Genomic DNA, 13,431 nt, shown 5'->3' with positions numbered 1-13,431 from the left:
AAGCCTGAAGGTAACTTTACTTTTCTTCACTGGCAATTCTAACATGTTGGGTTAGCACCTGTATTTCAACGGCTAAATTACAAACAATAGTATGCCAATCGTAAATGTTGATCAACACTAATTTAGCAATCATGAAACGGAATCATTTTGGATAATATTGTCTAATTTCCTTTCATATCCAACGTTAAAACAACACTAAACATGCATCTCTTCAACAATGTGATATTCTTTTTGTAATTTGTAGGTGTACAATCTGCGGCGCTCGGCGGCTTTCGGAGAGAGAAGTGAAAAAGCTTACGGCACCTGGGATTCCCAGGCGGTCTTCCATCCAGGTACTAACCAGGCCCTGCTCTGCTTAGCTTCCGAGATCAGACGAGATCGGGCGGAACCAGAGAGGTATGGCCGTAAGCTGCTTTTTATCTTTTTCCTAATCCTTTATAATGCGTCAATGAATTATGACACGCCTGCCGTTGGCATCTTTGTGTGGGTTAAATAAGGGTATGCAAAGAAGGCTGTGACATCCCATGCCGAAAATTGGATGGACTAGAGAAGACCCGCCCAGGGGTCCCAGCCAATCGGTGAATGGCCATTGCAGTCCCCGCCACCTCAAATGGCCTGACGATGGTATGGACGTAAGCCACCTTTCATCTTCTTCCTATTGCATCTCTTCTACAATGTGACATTTTTTTTACAATTGTGTAGGTGTACAATCTACGGCGCTGGGCGGCTTTCAGAGAGAGAAGTGAAAAAGCTTACGGCACCTGGGATTCCCAGGCGGTCTTCCATCCAGGTACTAACCAGGCCCTGCTCTGCTTAGCTTCCGAGATCAGACGAGATCGGGCGGAACCAGAGAGGTATGGCCGTAAGCTGCTTTTCATCTTTTTCCTAATCCTTTAAAACGTGTCAAAGATAATCAGAAGTTTCTTTTTCTAAAATTGAAGCAGTTCTTAGCATTGGCAAGAGAGGTTCCTAAAGCCTGAAGGTAACTTTACTTTTCTTCACTGGCAATTCTAACATGTTGGGTTAGCACCTGTATTTCAACGGCTAAATTACAAACAATAGTATGCCAATCGTAAATGTTGATCAACACTAATTTAGCAATCATGAAACGGAATCATTTTGGATAATATTGTCTAATTTCCTTTCATATCCAACGTTAAAACAACACTAAACATGCATCTCTTCAACAATGTGATATTCTTTTTGTAATTTGTAGGTGTACAATCTGCGGCGCTCGGCGGCTTTCGGAGAGAGAAGTGAAAAAGCTTACGGCACCTGGGATTCCCAGGCGGTCTTCCATCCAGGTACTAACCAGGCCCTGCTCTGCTTAGCTTCCGAGATCAGACGAGATCGGGCGGAACCAGAGAGGTATGGCCGTAAGCTGCTTTTTATCTTTTTCCTAATCCTTTATAATGCGTCAATGAATTATGACACGCCTGCCGTTGGCATCTTTGTGTGGGTTAAATAAGGGTATGCAAAGAAGGCTGTGACATCCCATGCCGAAAATTGGATGGACTAGAGAAGACCCGCCCAGGGGTCCCAGCCAATCGGTGAATGGCCATTGCAGTCCCCGCCACCTCAAATGGCCTGACGATGGTATGGACGTAAGCCACCTTTCATCTTCTTCCTATTGCATCTCTTCTACAATGTGACATTTTTTTTACAATTGTGTAGGTGTACAATCTACGGCGCTGGGCGGCTTTCAGAGAGAGAAGTGAAAAAGCTTACGGCACCTGGGATTCCCAGGCGGTCTTCCATCCAGGTACTAACCAGGCCCTGCTCTGCTTAGCTTCCGAGATCAGACGAGATCGGGCGGAACCAGAGAGGTATGGCCGTAAGCTGCTTTTCATCTTTTTCCTAATCCTTTAAAACGTGTCAAAGATAATCAGAAGTTTCTTTTTCTAAAATTGAAGCAGTTCTTAGCATTGGCAAGAGAGGTTCCTAAAGCCTGAAGGTAACTTTACTTTTCTTCACTGGCAATTCTAACATGTTGGGTTAGCACCTGTATTTCAACGGCTAAATTACAAACAATAGTATGCCAATCGTAAATGTTGATCAACACTAATTTAGCAATCATGAAACGGAATCATTTTGGATATTATTGTCTAATTTCCTTTCATATCCAACGTTAAAACAACACTAAACATGCATCTCTTCAACAATGTGATATTCTTTTTGTAATTTGTAGGTGTACAATCTGCGGCGCTCGGCGGCTTTCGGAGAGAGAAGTGAAAAAGCTTACGGCACCTGGGATTCCCAGGCGGTCTTCCATCCAGGTACTAACCAGGCCCTGCTCTGCTTAGCTTCCGAGATCAGACGAGATCGGGCGGAACCAGAGAGGTATGGCCGTAAGCTGCTTTTTATCTTTTTCCTAATCCTTTATAATGCGTCAATGAATTATGACACGCCTGCCGTTGGCATCTTTGTGTGGGTTAAATAAGGGTATGCAAAGAAGGCTGTGACATCCCATGCCGAAAATTGGATGGACTAGAGAAGACCCGCCCAGGGGTCCCAGCCAATCGGTGAATGGCCATTGCAGTCCCCGCCACCTCAAATGGCCTGACGATGGTATGGACGTAAGCCACCTTTCATCTTCTTCCTATTGCATCTCTTCTACAATGTGACATTTTTTTTACAATTGTGTAGGTGTACAATCTACGGCGCTGGGCGGCTTTCAGAGAGAGAAGTGAAAAAGCTTACGGCACCTGGGATTCCCAGGCGGTCTTCCATCCAGGTACTAACCAGGCCCTGCTCTGCTTAGCTTCCGAGATCAGGCGGAACCAGAGAGGTATGGCCGTAAGCTGCTTTTTATCTTTTTCCTAATCCTTTATAATGCGTCAATGAATTATGACACGCCTGCCGTTGGCATCTTTGTGTGGGTTAAATAAGGGTATGCAAAGAAGGCTGTGACATCCCATGCCGAAAATTGGATGGACTAGAGAAGACCCGCCCAGGGGTCCCAGCCAATCGGTGAATGGCCATTGCAGTCCCCGCCACCTCAAATGGCCTGACGATGGTATGGACGTAAGCCACCTTTCATCTTCTTCCTATTGCATCTCTTCTACAATGTGACATTTTTTTTACAATTGTGTAGGTGTACAATCTACGGCGCTGGGCGGCTTTCAGAGAGAGAAGTGAAAAAGCTTACGGCACCTGGGATTCCCAGGCGGTCTTCCATCCAGGTACTAACCAGGCCCTGCTCTGCTTAGCTTCCGAGATCAGACGAGATCGGGCGGAACCAGAGAGGTATGGCCGTAAGCTGCTTTTCATCTTTTTCCTAATCCTTTAAAACGTGTCAAAGATAATCAGAAGTTTCTTTTTCTAAAATTGAAGCAGTTCTTAGCATTGGCAAGAGAGGTTCCTAAAGCCTGAAGGTAACTTTACTTTTCTTCACTGGCAATTCTAACATGTTGGGTTAGCACCTGTATTTCAACGGCTAAATTACAAACAATAGTATGCCAATCGTAAATGTTGATCAACACTAATTTAGCAATCATGAAACGGAATCATTTTGGATAATATTGTCTAATTTCCTTTCATATCCAACGTTAAAACAACACTAAACATGCATCTCTTCAACAATGTGATATTCTTTTTGTAATTTGTAGGTGTACAATCTGCGGCGCTCGGCGGCTTTCGGAGAGAGAAGTGAAAAAGCTTACGGCACCTGGGATTCCCAGGCGGTCTTCCATCCAGGTACTAACCAGGCCCTGCTCTGCTTAGCTTCCGAGATCAGACGAGATCGGGCGGAACCAGAGAGGTATGGCCGTAAGCTGCTTTTTATCTTTTTCCTAATCCTTTATAATGCGTCAATGAATTATGACACGCCTGCCGTTGGCATCTTTGTGTGGGTTAAATAAGGGTATGCAAAGAAGGCTGTGACATCCCATGCCGAAAATTGGATGGACTAGAGAAGACCCGCCCAGGGGTCCCAGCCAATCGGTGAATGGCCATTGCAGTCCCCGCCACCTCAAATGGCCTGACGATGGTATGGACGTAAGCCACCTTTCATCTTCTTCCTATTGCATCTCTTCTACAATGTGACATTTTTTTTACAATTGTGTAGGTGTACAATCTACGGCGCTGGGCGGCTTTCAGAGAGAGAAGTGAAAAAGCTTACGGCACCTGGGATTCCCAGGCGGTCTTCCATCCAGGTACTAACCAGGCCCTGCTCTGCTTAGCTTCCGAGATCAGACGAGATCGGGCGGAACCAGAGAGGTATGGCCGTAAGCTGCTTTTCATCTTTTTCCTAATCCTTTAAAACGTGTCAAAGATAATCAGAAGTTTCTTTTTCTAAAATTGAAGCAGTTCTTAGCATTGGCAAGAGAGGTTCCTAAAGCCTGAAGGTAACTTTACTTTTCTTCACTGGCAATTCTAACATGTTGGGTTAGCACCTGTATTTCAACGGCTAAATTACAAACAATAGTATGCCAATCGTAAATGTTGATCAACACTAATTTAGCAATCATGAAACGGAATCATTTTGGATAATATTGTCTAATTTCCTTTCATATCCAACGTTAAAACAACACTAAACATGCATCTCTTCAACAATGTGATATTCTTTTTGTAATTTGTAGGTGTACAATCTGCGGCGCTCGGCGGCTTTCGGAGAGAGAAGTGAAAAAGCTTACGGCACCTGGGATTCCCAGGCGGTCTTCCATCCAGGTACTAACCAGGCCCTGCTCTGCTTAGCTTCCGAGATCAGACGAGATCGGGCGGAACCAGAGAGGTATGGCCGTAAGCTGCTTTTTATCTTTTTCCTAATCCTTTATAATGCGTCAATGAATTATGACACGCCTGCCGTTGGCATCTTTGTGTGGGTTAAATAAGGGTATGCAAAGAAGGCTGTGACATCCCATGCCGAAAATTGGATGGACTAGAGAAGACCCGCCCAGGGGTCCCAGCCAATCGGTGAATGGCCATTGCAGTCCCCGCCACCTCAAATGGCCTGACGATGGTATGGACGTAAGCCACCTTTCATCTTCTTCCTATTGCATCTCTTCTACAATGTGACATTTTTTTTACAATTGTGTAGGTGTACAATCTACGGCGCTGGGCGGCTTTCAGAGAGAGAAGTGAAAAAGCTTACGGCACCTGGGATTCCCAGGCGGTCTTCCATCCAGGTACTAACCAGGCCCTGCTCTGCTTAGCTTCCGAGATCAGACGAGATCGGGCGGAACCAGAGAGGTATGGCCGTAAGCTGCTTTTCATCTTTTTCCTAATCCTTTAAAACGTGTCAAAGATAATCAGAAGTTTCTTTTTCTAAAATTGAAGCAGTTCTTAGCATTGGCAAGAGAGGTTCCTAAAGCCTGAAGGTAACTTTACTTTTCTTCACTGGCAATTCTAACATGTTGGGTTAGCACCTGTATTTCAACGGCTAAATTACAAACAATAGTATGCCAATCGTAAATGTTGATCAACACTAATTTAGCAATCATGAAACGGAATCATTTTGGATATTATTGTCTAATTTCCTTTCATATCCAACGTTAAAACAACACTAAACATGCATCTCTTCAACAATGTGATATTCTTTTTGTAATTTGTAGGTGTACAATCTGCGGCGCTCGGCGGCTTTCGGAGAGAGAAGTGAAAAAGCTTACGGCACCTGGGATTCCCAGGCGGTCTTCCATCCAGGTACTAACCAGGCCCTGCTCTGCTTAGCTTCCGAGATCAGACGAGATCGGGCGGAACCAGAGAGGTATGGCCGTAAGCTGCTTTTTATCTTTTTCCTAATCCTTTATAATGCGTCAATGAATTATGACACGCCTGCCGTTGGCATCATTGTGTGGGTTAAATAAGGGTATGCAAAGAAGGCTGTGACATCCCATGCCGAAAATTGGATGGACTAGAGAAGACCCGCCCAGGGGTCCCAGCCAATCGGTGAATGGCCATTGCAGTCCCCGCCACCTCAAATGGCCTGACGATGGTATGGACGTAAGCCACCTTTCATCTTCTTCCTATTGCATCTCTTCTACAATGTGACATTTTTTTTACAATTGTGTAGGTGTACAATCTACGGCGCTGGGCGGCTTTCAGAGAGAGAAGTGAAAAAGCTTACGGCACCTGGGATTCCCAGGCGGTCTTCCATCCAGGTACTAACCAGGCCCTGCTCTGCTTAGCTTCCGAGATCAGGCGGAACCAGAGAGGTATGGCCGTAAGCTGCTTTTTATCTTTTTCCTAATCCTTTATAATGCGTCAATGAATTATGACACGCCTGCCGTTGGCATCTTTGTGTGGGTTAAATAAGGGTATGCAAAGAAGGCTGTGACATCCCATGCCGAAAATTGGATGGACTAGAGAAGACCCGCCCAGGGGTCCCAGCCAATCGGTGAATGGCCATTGCAGTCCCCGCCACCTCAAATGGCCTGACGATGGTATGGACGTAAGCCACCTTTCATCTTCTTCCTATTGCATCTCTTCTACAATGTGACATTTTTTTTACAATTGTGTAGGTGTACAATCTACGGCGCTGGGCGGCTTTCAGAGAGAGAAGTGAAAAAGCTTACGGCACCTGGGATTCCCAGGCGGTCTTCCATCCAGGTACTAACCAGGCCCTGCTCTGCTTAGCTTCCGAGATCAGACGAGATCGGGCGGAACCAGAGAGGTATGGCCGTAAGCTGCTTTTCATCTTTTTCCTAATCCTTTAAAACGTGTCAAAGATAATCAGAAGTTTCTTTTTCTAAAATTGAAGCAGTTCTTAGCATTGGCAAGAGAGGTTCCTAAAGCCTGAAGGTAACTTTACTTTTCTTCACTGGCAATTCTAACATGTTGGGTTAGCACCTGTATTTCAACGGCTAAATTACAAACAATAGTATGCCAATCGTAAATGTTGATCAACACTAATTTAGCAATCATGAAACGGAATCATTTTGGATAATATTGTCTAATTTCCTTTCATATCCAACGTTAAAACAACACTAAACATGCATCTCTTCAACAATGTGATATTCTTTTTGTAATTTGTAGGTGTACAATCTGCGGCGCTCGGCGGCTTTCGGAGAGAGAAGTGAAAAAGCTTACGGCACCTGGGATTCCCAGGCGGTCTTCCATCCAGGTACTAACCAGGCCCTGCTCTGCTTAGCTTCCGAGATCAGACGAGATCGGGCGGAACCAGAGAGGTATGGCCGTAAGCTGCTTTTTATCTTTTTCCTAATCCTTTATAATGCGTCAATGAATTATGACACGCCTGCCGTTGGCATCTTTGTGTGGGTTAAATAAGGGTATGCAAAGAAGGCTGTGACATCCCATGCCGAAAATTGGATGGACTAGAGAAGACCCGCCCAGGGGTCCCAGCCAATCGGTGAATGGCCATTGCAGTCCCCGCCACCTCAAATGGCCTGACGATGGTATGGACGTAAGCCACCTTTCATCTTCTTCCTATTGCATCTCTTCTACAATGTGACATTTTTTTTACAATTGTGTAGGTGTACAATCTACGGCGCTGGGCGGCTTTCAGAGAGAGAAGTGAAAAAGCTTACGGCACCTGGGATTCCCAGGCGGTCTTCCATCCAGGTACTAACCAGGCCCTGCTCTGCTTAGCTTCCGAGATCAGACGAGATCGGGCGGAACCAGAGAGGTATGGCCGTAAGCTGCTTTTCATCTTTTTCCTAATCCTTTAAAACGTGTCAAAGATAATCAGAAGTTTCTTTTTCTAAAATTGAAGCAGTTCTTAGCATTGGCAAGAGAGGTTCCTAAAGCCTGAAGGTAACTTTACTTTTCTTCACTGGCAATTCTAACATGTTGGGTTAGCACCTGTATTTCAACGGCTAAATTACAAACAATAGTATGCCAATCGTAAATGTTGATCAACACTAATTTAGCAATCATGAAACGGAATCATTTTGGATAATATTGTCTAATTTCCTTTCATATCCAACGTTAAAACAACACTAAACATGCATCTCTTCAACAATGTGATATTCTTTTTGTAATTTGTAGGTGTACAATCTGCGGCGCTCGGCGGCTTTCGGAGAGAGAAGTGAAAAAGCTTACGGCACCTGGGATTCCCAGGCGGTCTTCCATCCAGGTACTAACCAGGCCCTGCTCTGCTTAGCTTCCGAGATCAGACGAGATCGGGCGGAACCAGAGAGGTATGGCCGTAAGCTGCTTTTTATCTTTTTCCTAATCCTTTATAATGCGTCAATGAATTATGACACGCCTGCCGTTGGCATCTTTGTGTGGGTTAAATAAGGGTATGCAAAGAAGGCTGTGACATCCCATGCCGAAAATTGGATGGACTAGAGAAGACCCGCCCAGGGGTCCCAGCCAATCGGTGAATGGCCATTGCAGTCCCCGCCACCTCAAATGGCCTGACGATGGTATGGACGTAAGCCACCTTTCATCTTCTTCCTATTGCATCTCTTCTACAATGTGACATTTTTTTTACAATTGTGTAGGTGTACAATCTACGGCGCTGGGCGGCTTTCAGAGAGAGAAGTGAAAAAGCTTACGGCACCTGGGATTCCCAGGCGGTCTTCCATCCAGGTACTAACCAGGCCCTGCTCTGCTTAGCTTCCGAGATCAGACGAGATCGGGCGGAACCAGAGAGGTATGGCCGTAAGCTGCTTTTCATCTTTTTCCTAATCCTTTAAAACGTGTCAAAGATAATCAGAAGTTTCTTTTTCTAAAATTGAAGCAGTTCTTAGCATTGGCAAGAGAGGTTCCTAAAGCCTGAAGGTAACTTTACTTTTCTTCACTGGCAATTCTAACATGTTGGGTTAGCACCTGTATTTCAACGGCTAAATTACAAACAATAGTATGCCAATCGTAAATGTTGATCAACACTAATTTAGCAATCATGAAACGGAATCATTTTGGATATTATTGTCTAATTTCCTTTCATATCCAACGTTAAAACAACACTAAACATGCATCTCTTCAACAATGTGATATTCTTTTTGTAATTTGTAGGTGTACAATCTGCGGCGCTCGGCGGCTTTCGGAGAGAGAAGTGAAAAAGCTTACGGCACCTGGGATTCCCAGGCGGTCTTCCATCCAGGTACTAACCAGGCCCTGCTCTGCTTAGCTTCCGAGATCAGACGAGATCGGGCGGAACCAGAGAGGTATGGCCGTAAGCTGCTTTTTATCTTTTTCCTAATCCTTTATAATGCGTCAATGAATTATGACACGCCTGCCGTTGGCATCTTTGTGTGGGTTAAATAAGGGTATGCAAAGAAGGCTGTGACATCCCATGCCGAAAATTGGATGGCCTAGAGAAGACCCGCCCAGGGGTCCCAGCCAATCGGTGAATGGCCATTGCAGTCCCCGCCACCTCAAATGGCCTGACGATGGTATGGACGTAAGCCACCTTTCATCTTCTTCCTATTGCATCTCTTCTACAATGTGACATTTTTTTTACAATTGTGTAGGTGTACAATCTACGGCGCTGGGCGGCTTTCAGAGAGAGAAGTGAAAAAGCTTACGGCACCTGGGATTCCCAGGCGGTCTTCCATCCAGGTACTAACCAGGCCCTGCTCTGCTTAGCTTCCGAGATCAGACGAGATCGGGCGGAACCAGAGAGGTATGGCCGTAAGCTGCTTTTTATCTTTTTCCTAATCCTTTATAATGCGTCAATGAATTATGACACGCCTGCCGTTGGCATCTTTGTGTGGGTTAAATAAGGGTATGCAAAGAAGGCTGTGACATCCCATGCCGAAAATTGGATGGACTAGAGAAGACCCGCCCAGGGGTCCCAGCCAATCGGTGAATGGCCATTGCAGTCCCCGCCACCTCAAATGGCCTGACGATGGTATGGACGTAAGCCACCTTTCATCTTCTTCCTATTGCATCTCTTCTACAATGTGACATTTTTTTTACAATTGTGTAGGTGTACAATCTACGGCGCTGGGCGGCTTTCAGAGAGAGAAGTGAAAAAGCTTACGGCACCTGGGATTCCCAGGCGGTCTTCCATCCAGGTACTAACCAGGCCCTGCTCTGCTTAGCTTCCGAGATCAGACGAGATCGGGCGGAACCAGAGAGGTATGGCCGTAAGCTGCTTTTCATCTTTTTCCTAATCCTTTAAAACGTGTCAAAGATAATCAGAAGTTTCTTTTTCTAAAATTGAAGCAGTTCTTAGCATTGGCAAGAGAGGTTCCTAAAGCCTGAAGGTAACTTTACTTTTCTTCACTGGCAATTCTAACATGTTGGGTTAGCACCTGTATTTCAACGGCTAAATTACAAACAATAGTATGCCAATCGTAAATGTTGATCAACACTAATTTAGCAATCATGAAACGGAATCATTTTGGATAATATTGTCTAATTTCCTTTCATATCCAACGTTAAAACAACACTAAACATGCATCTCTTCAACAATGTGATATTCTTTTTGTAATTTGTAGGTGTACAATCTGCGGCGCTCGGCGGCTTTCGGAGAGAGAAGTGAAAAAGCTTACGGCACCTGGGATTCCCAGGCGGTCTTCCATCCAGGTACTAACCAGGCCCTGCTCTGCTTAGCTTCCGAGATCAGACGAGATCGGGCGGAACCAGAGAGGTATGGCCGTAAGCTGCTTTTTATCTTTTTCCTAATCCTTTATAATGCGTCAATGAATTATGACACGCCTGCCGTTGGCATCTTTGTGTGGGTTAAATAAGGGTATGCAAAGAAGGCTGTGACATCCCATGCCGAAAATTGGATGGACTAGAGAAGACCCGCCCAGGGGTCCCAGCCAATCGGTGAATGGCCATTGCAGTCCCCGCCACCTCAAATGGCCTGACGATGGTATGGACGTAAGCCACCTTTCATCTTCTTCCTATTGCATCTCTTCTACAATGTGACATTTTTTTTACAATTGTGTAGGTGTACAATCTACGGCGCTGGGCGGCTTTCAGAGAGAGAAGTGAAAAAGCTTACGGCACCTGGGATTCCCAGGCGGTCTTCCATCCAGGTACTAACCAGGCCCTGCTCTGCTTAGCTTCCGAGATCAGACGAGATCGGGCGGAACCAGAGAGGTATGGCCGTAAGCTGCTTTTCATCTTTTTCCTAATCCTTTAAAACGTGTCAAAGATAATCAGAAGTTTCTTTTTCTAAAATTGAAGCAGTTCTTAGCATTGGCAAGAGAGGTTCCTAAAGCCTGAAGGTAACTTTACTTTTCTTCACTGGCAATTCTAACATGTTGGGTTAGCACCTGTATTTCAACGGCTAAATTACAAACAATAGTATGCCAATCGTAAATGTTGATCAACACTAATTTAGCAATCATGAAACGGAATCATTTTGGATAATATTGTCTAATTTCCTTTCATATCCAACGTTAAAACAACACTAAACATGCATCTCTTCAACAATGTGATATTCTTTTTGTAATTTGTAGGTGTACAATCTGCGGCGCTCGGCGGCTTTCGGAGAGAGAAGTGAAAAAGCTTACGGCACCTGGGATTCCCAGGCGGTCTTCCATCCAGGTACTAACCAGGCCCTGCTCTGCTTAGCTTCCGAGATCAGACGAGATCGGGCGGAACCAGAGAGGTATGGCCGTAAGCTGCTTTTTATCTTTTTCCTAATCCTTTATAATGCGTCAATGAATTATGACACGCCTGCCGTTGGCATCTTTGTGTGGGTTAAATAAGGGTATGCAAAGAAGGCTGTGACATCCCATGCCGAAAATTGGATGGACTAGAGAAGACCCGCCCAGGGGTCCCAGCCAATCGGTGAATGGCCATTGCAGTCCCCGCCACCTCAAATGGCCTGACGATGGTATGGACGTAAGCCACCTTTCATCTTCTTCCTATTGCATCTCTTCTACAATGTGACATTTTTTTTACAATTGTGTAGGTGTACAATCTACGGCGCTGGGCGGCTTTCAGAGAGAGAAGTGAAAAAGCTTACGGCACCTGGGATTCCCAGGCGGTCTTCCATCCAGGTACTAACCAGGCCCTGCTCTGCTTAGCTTCCGAGATCAGACGAGATCGGGCGGAACCAGAGAGGTATGGCCGTAAGCTGCTTTTCATCTTTTTCCTAATCCTTTAAAACGTGTCAAAGATAATCAGAAGTTTCTTTTTCTAAAATTGAAGCAGTTCTTAGCATTGGCAAGAGAGGTTCCTAAAGCCTGAAGGTAACTTTACTTTTCTTCACTGGCAATTCTAACATGTTGGGTTAGCACCTGTATTTCAACGGCTAAATTACAAACAATAGTATGCCAATCGTAAATGTTGATCAACACTAATTTAGCAATCATGAAACGGAATCATTTTGGATATTATTGTCTAATTTCCTTTCATATCCAACGTTAAAACAACACTAAACATGCATCTCTTCAACAATGTGATATTCTTTTTGTAATTTGTAGGTGTACAATCTGCGGCGCTCGGCGGCTTTCGGAGAGAGAAGTGAAAAAGCTTACGGCACCTGGGATTCCCAGGCGGTCTTCCATCCAGGTACTAACCAGGCCCTGCTCTGCTTAGCTTCCGAGATCAGACGAGATCGGGCGGAACCAGAGAGGTATGGCCGTAAGCTGCTTTTTATCTTTTTCCTAATCCTTTATAATGCGTCAATGAATTATGACACGCCTGCCGTTGGCATCTTTGTGTGGGTTAAATAAGGGTATGCAAAGAAGGCTGTGACATCCCATGCCGAAAATTGGATGGCCTAGAGAAGACCCGCCCAGGGGTCCCAGCCAATCGGTGAATGGCCATTGCAGTCCCCGCCACCTCAAATGGCCTGACGATGGTATGGACGTAAGCCACCTTTCATCTTCTTCCTATTGCATCTCTTCTACAATGTGACATTTTTTTTACAATTGTGTAGGTGTACAATCTACGGCGCTGGGCGGCTTTCAGAGAGAGAAGTGAAAAAGCTTACGGCACCTGGGATTCCCAGGCGGTCTTCCATCCAGGTACTAACCAGGCCCTGCTCTGCTTAGCTTCCGAGATCAGACGAGATCGGGCGGAACCAGAGAGGTATGGCCGTAAGCTGCTTTTCATCTTTTTCCTAATCCTTTAAAACGTGTCAAAGATAATCAGAAGTTTCTTTTTCTAAAATTGAAGCAGTTCTTAGCATTGGCAAGAGAGGTTCCTAAAGCCTGAAGGTAACTTTACTTTTCTTCACTGGCAATTCTAACATGTTGGGTTAGCACCTGTATTTCAACGGCTAAATTACAAACAATAGTATGCCAATCGTAAATGTTGATCAACACTAATTTAGCAATCATGAAACGGAATCATTTTGGATAATATTGTCTAATTTCCTTTCATATCCAACGTTAAAACAACACTAAACATGCATCTCTTCAACAATGTGATATTCTTTTTGTAATTTGTAGGTGTACAATCTGCGGCGCTCGGCGGCTTTCGGAGAGAGAAGTGAAAAAGCTTACGGCACCTGGGATTCCCAGGCGGTCTTCCATCCAGGTACTAACCAGGCCCTGCTCTGCTTAGCTTCCGAGATCAGACGAGATCGGGCGGAACCAGAGAGGTATGGCCGTGTACGGT

General features: G+C 45.1%; 26 non-coding genes and 2 pseudogenes across 26 annotated transcripts; all 28 read right to left on the bottom strand.

The window, feature by feature from the left end:
* Window positions 1-291: 291 nt before the first annotated feature.
* Window positions 292-410, bottom strand: LOC134123311 (5S ribosomal RNA). Its single transcript, XR_009954797.1, has one exon. It is a non-coding gene; the product is annotated as a 5S ribosomal RNA (ribosomal RNA).
* A 339-nt stretch (window positions 411-749) lies between these two features.
* Window positions 750-868, bottom strand: LOC134123310 (5S ribosomal RNA). The gene has a single exon (XR_009954796.1). It is a non-coding gene; the product is annotated as a 5S ribosomal RNA (ribosomal RNA).
* Window positions 869-1,263: 395 nt separating this feature from the next.
* On the bottom strand, window positions 1,264-1,382 carry LOC134123308 (5S ribosomal RNA). Its single transcript, XR_009954794.1, has one exon. It is a non-coding gene; the product is annotated as a 5S ribosomal RNA (ribosomal RNA).
* Window positions 1,383-1,721: 339 nt separating this feature from the next.
* LOC134123307 (5S ribosomal RNA) lies at window positions 1,722-1,840 on the bottom strand. The gene has a single exon (XR_009954793.1). It is a non-coding gene; the product is annotated as a 5S ribosomal RNA (ribosomal RNA).
* A 395-nt stretch (window positions 1,841-2,235) lies between these two features.
* On the bottom strand, window positions 2,236-2,354 carry LOC134123306 (5S ribosomal RNA). The gene has a single exon (XR_009954792.1). It is a non-coding gene; the product is annotated as a 5S ribosomal RNA (ribosomal RNA).
* Window positions 2,355-2,693: 339 nt separating this feature from the next.
* On the bottom strand, window positions 2,694-2,802 carry LOC134123145 (5S ribosomal RNA; annotated as a pseudogene).
* Window positions 2,803-3,141: 339 nt separating this feature from the next.
* On the bottom strand, window positions 3,142-3,260 carry LOC134123305 (5S ribosomal RNA). Its single transcript, XR_009954791.1, has one exon. It is a non-coding gene; the product is annotated as a 5S ribosomal RNA (ribosomal RNA).
* Window positions 3,261-3,655: 395 nt separating this feature from the next.
* LOC134123304 (5S ribosomal RNA) lies at window positions 3,656-3,774 on the bottom strand. The gene has a single exon (XR_009954790.1). It is a non-coding gene; the product is annotated as a 5S ribosomal RNA (ribosomal RNA).
* Window positions 3,775-4,113: 339 nt separating this feature from the next.
* On the bottom strand, window positions 4,114-4,232 carry LOC134123303 (5S ribosomal RNA). The gene has a single exon (XR_009954789.1). It is a non-coding gene; the product is annotated as a 5S ribosomal RNA (ribosomal RNA).
* Window positions 4,233-4,627: 395 nt separating this feature from the next.
* On the bottom strand, window positions 4,628-4,746 carry LOC134123302 (5S ribosomal RNA). Its single transcript, XR_009954788.1, has one exon. It is a non-coding gene; the product is annotated as a 5S ribosomal RNA (ribosomal RNA).
* Window positions 4,747-5,085: 339 nt separating this feature from the next.
* LOC134123301 (5S ribosomal RNA) lies at window positions 5,086-5,204 on the bottom strand. The gene has a single exon (XR_009954787.1). It is a non-coding gene; the product is annotated as a 5S ribosomal RNA (ribosomal RNA).
* Window positions 5,205-5,599: 395 nt separating this feature from the next.
* Window positions 5,600-5,718, bottom strand: LOC134123300 (5S ribosomal RNA). The gene has a single exon (XR_009954786.1). It is a non-coding gene; the product is annotated as a 5S ribosomal RNA (ribosomal RNA).
* Window positions 5,719-6,057: 339 nt separating this feature from the next.
* Window positions 6,058-6,166, bottom strand: LOC134123144 (5S ribosomal RNA; annotated as a pseudogene).
* Window positions 6,167-6,505: 339 nt separating this feature from the next.
* On the bottom strand, window positions 6,506-6,624 carry LOC134123299 (5S ribosomal RNA). Its single transcript, XR_009954785.1, has one exon. It is a non-coding gene; the product is annotated as a 5S ribosomal RNA (ribosomal RNA).
* Window positions 6,625-7,019: 395 nt separating this feature from the next.
* LOC134123297 (5S ribosomal RNA) lies at window positions 7,020-7,138 on the bottom strand. The gene has a single exon (XR_009954783.1). It is a non-coding gene; the product is annotated as a 5S ribosomal RNA (ribosomal RNA).
* Window positions 7,139-7,477: 339 nt separating this feature from the next.
* Window positions 7,478-7,596, bottom strand: LOC134123296 (5S ribosomal RNA). Its single transcript, XR_009954782.1, has one exon. It is a non-coding gene; the product is annotated as a 5S ribosomal RNA (ribosomal RNA).
* Window positions 7,597-7,991: 395 nt separating this feature from the next.
* On the bottom strand, window positions 7,992-8,110 carry LOC134123295 (5S ribosomal RNA). The gene has a single exon (XR_009954781.1). It is a non-coding gene; the product is annotated as a 5S ribosomal RNA (ribosomal RNA).
* Window positions 8,111-8,449: 339 nt separating this feature from the next.
* LOC134123294 (5S ribosomal RNA) lies at window positions 8,450-8,568 on the bottom strand. Its single transcript, XR_009954780.1, has one exon. It is a non-coding gene; the product is annotated as a 5S ribosomal RNA (ribosomal RNA).
* A 395-nt stretch (window positions 8,569-8,963) lies between these two features.
* Window positions 8,964-9,082, bottom strand: LOC134123293 (5S ribosomal RNA). Its single transcript, XR_009954779.1, has one exon. It is a non-coding gene; the product is annotated as a 5S ribosomal RNA (ribosomal RNA).
* Window positions 9,083-9,421: 339 nt separating this feature from the next.
* Window positions 9,422-9,540, bottom strand: LOC134123292 (5S ribosomal RNA). The gene has a single exon (XR_009954778.1). It is a non-coding gene; the product is annotated as a 5S ribosomal RNA (ribosomal RNA).
* Window positions 9,541-9,879: 339 nt separating this feature from the next.
* LOC134123291 (5S ribosomal RNA) lies at window positions 9,880-9,998 on the bottom strand. Its single transcript, XR_009954777.1, has one exon. It is a non-coding gene; the product is annotated as a 5S ribosomal RNA (ribosomal RNA).
* Window positions 9,999-10,393: 395 nt separating this feature from the next.
* On the bottom strand, window positions 10,394-10,512 carry LOC134123290 (5S ribosomal RNA). The gene has a single exon (XR_009954776.1). It is a non-coding gene; the product is annotated as a 5S ribosomal RNA (ribosomal RNA).
* A 339-nt stretch (window positions 10,513-10,851) lies between these two features.
* Window positions 10,852-10,970, bottom strand: LOC134123289 (5S ribosomal RNA). Its single transcript, XR_009954775.1, has one exon. It is a non-coding gene; the product is annotated as a 5S ribosomal RNA (ribosomal RNA).
* Window positions 10,971-11,365: 395 nt separating this feature from the next.
* Window positions 11,366-11,484, bottom strand: LOC134123288 (5S ribosomal RNA). Its single transcript, XR_009954774.1, has one exon. It is a non-coding gene; the product is annotated as a 5S ribosomal RNA (ribosomal RNA).
* Window positions 11,485-11,823: 339 nt separating this feature from the next.
* LOC134123286 (5S ribosomal RNA) lies at window positions 11,824-11,942 on the bottom strand. The gene has a single exon (XR_009954772.1). It is a non-coding gene; the product is annotated as a 5S ribosomal RNA (ribosomal RNA).
* A 395-nt stretch (window positions 11,943-12,337) lies between these two features.
* LOC134123285 (5S ribosomal RNA) lies at window positions 12,338-12,456 on the bottom strand. The gene has a single exon (XR_009954771.1). It is a non-coding gene; the product is annotated as a 5S ribosomal RNA (ribosomal RNA).
* Window positions 12,457-12,795: 339 nt separating this feature from the next.
* Window positions 12,796-12,914, bottom strand: LOC134123284 (5S ribosomal RNA). The gene has a single exon (XR_009954770.1). It is a non-coding gene; the product is annotated as a 5S ribosomal RNA (ribosomal RNA).
* A 395-nt stretch (window positions 12,915-13,309) lies between these two features.
* LOC134123124 (5S ribosomal RNA) lies at window positions 13,310-13,428 on the bottom strand. Its single transcript, XR_009954633.1, has one exon. It is a non-coding gene; the product is annotated as a 5S ribosomal RNA (ribosomal RNA).
* Between the last annotated feature and the right edge of the window lie 3 nt (window positions 13,429-13,431).

Source organism: Pungitius pungitius, unplaced genomic scaffold (assembly GCF_949316345.1).
Source record: "Pungitius pungitius unplaced genomic scaffold, fPunPun2.1 scaffold_31, whole genome shotgun sequence".
NCBI lineage: Eukaryota > Metazoa > Chordata > Actinopteri > Perciformes > Gasterosteidae > Pungitius > Pungitius pungitius.
Note: the sequence above shows the minus strand (reverse complement) of the source record. Positions and strands in the feature narration are given on the sequence as shown.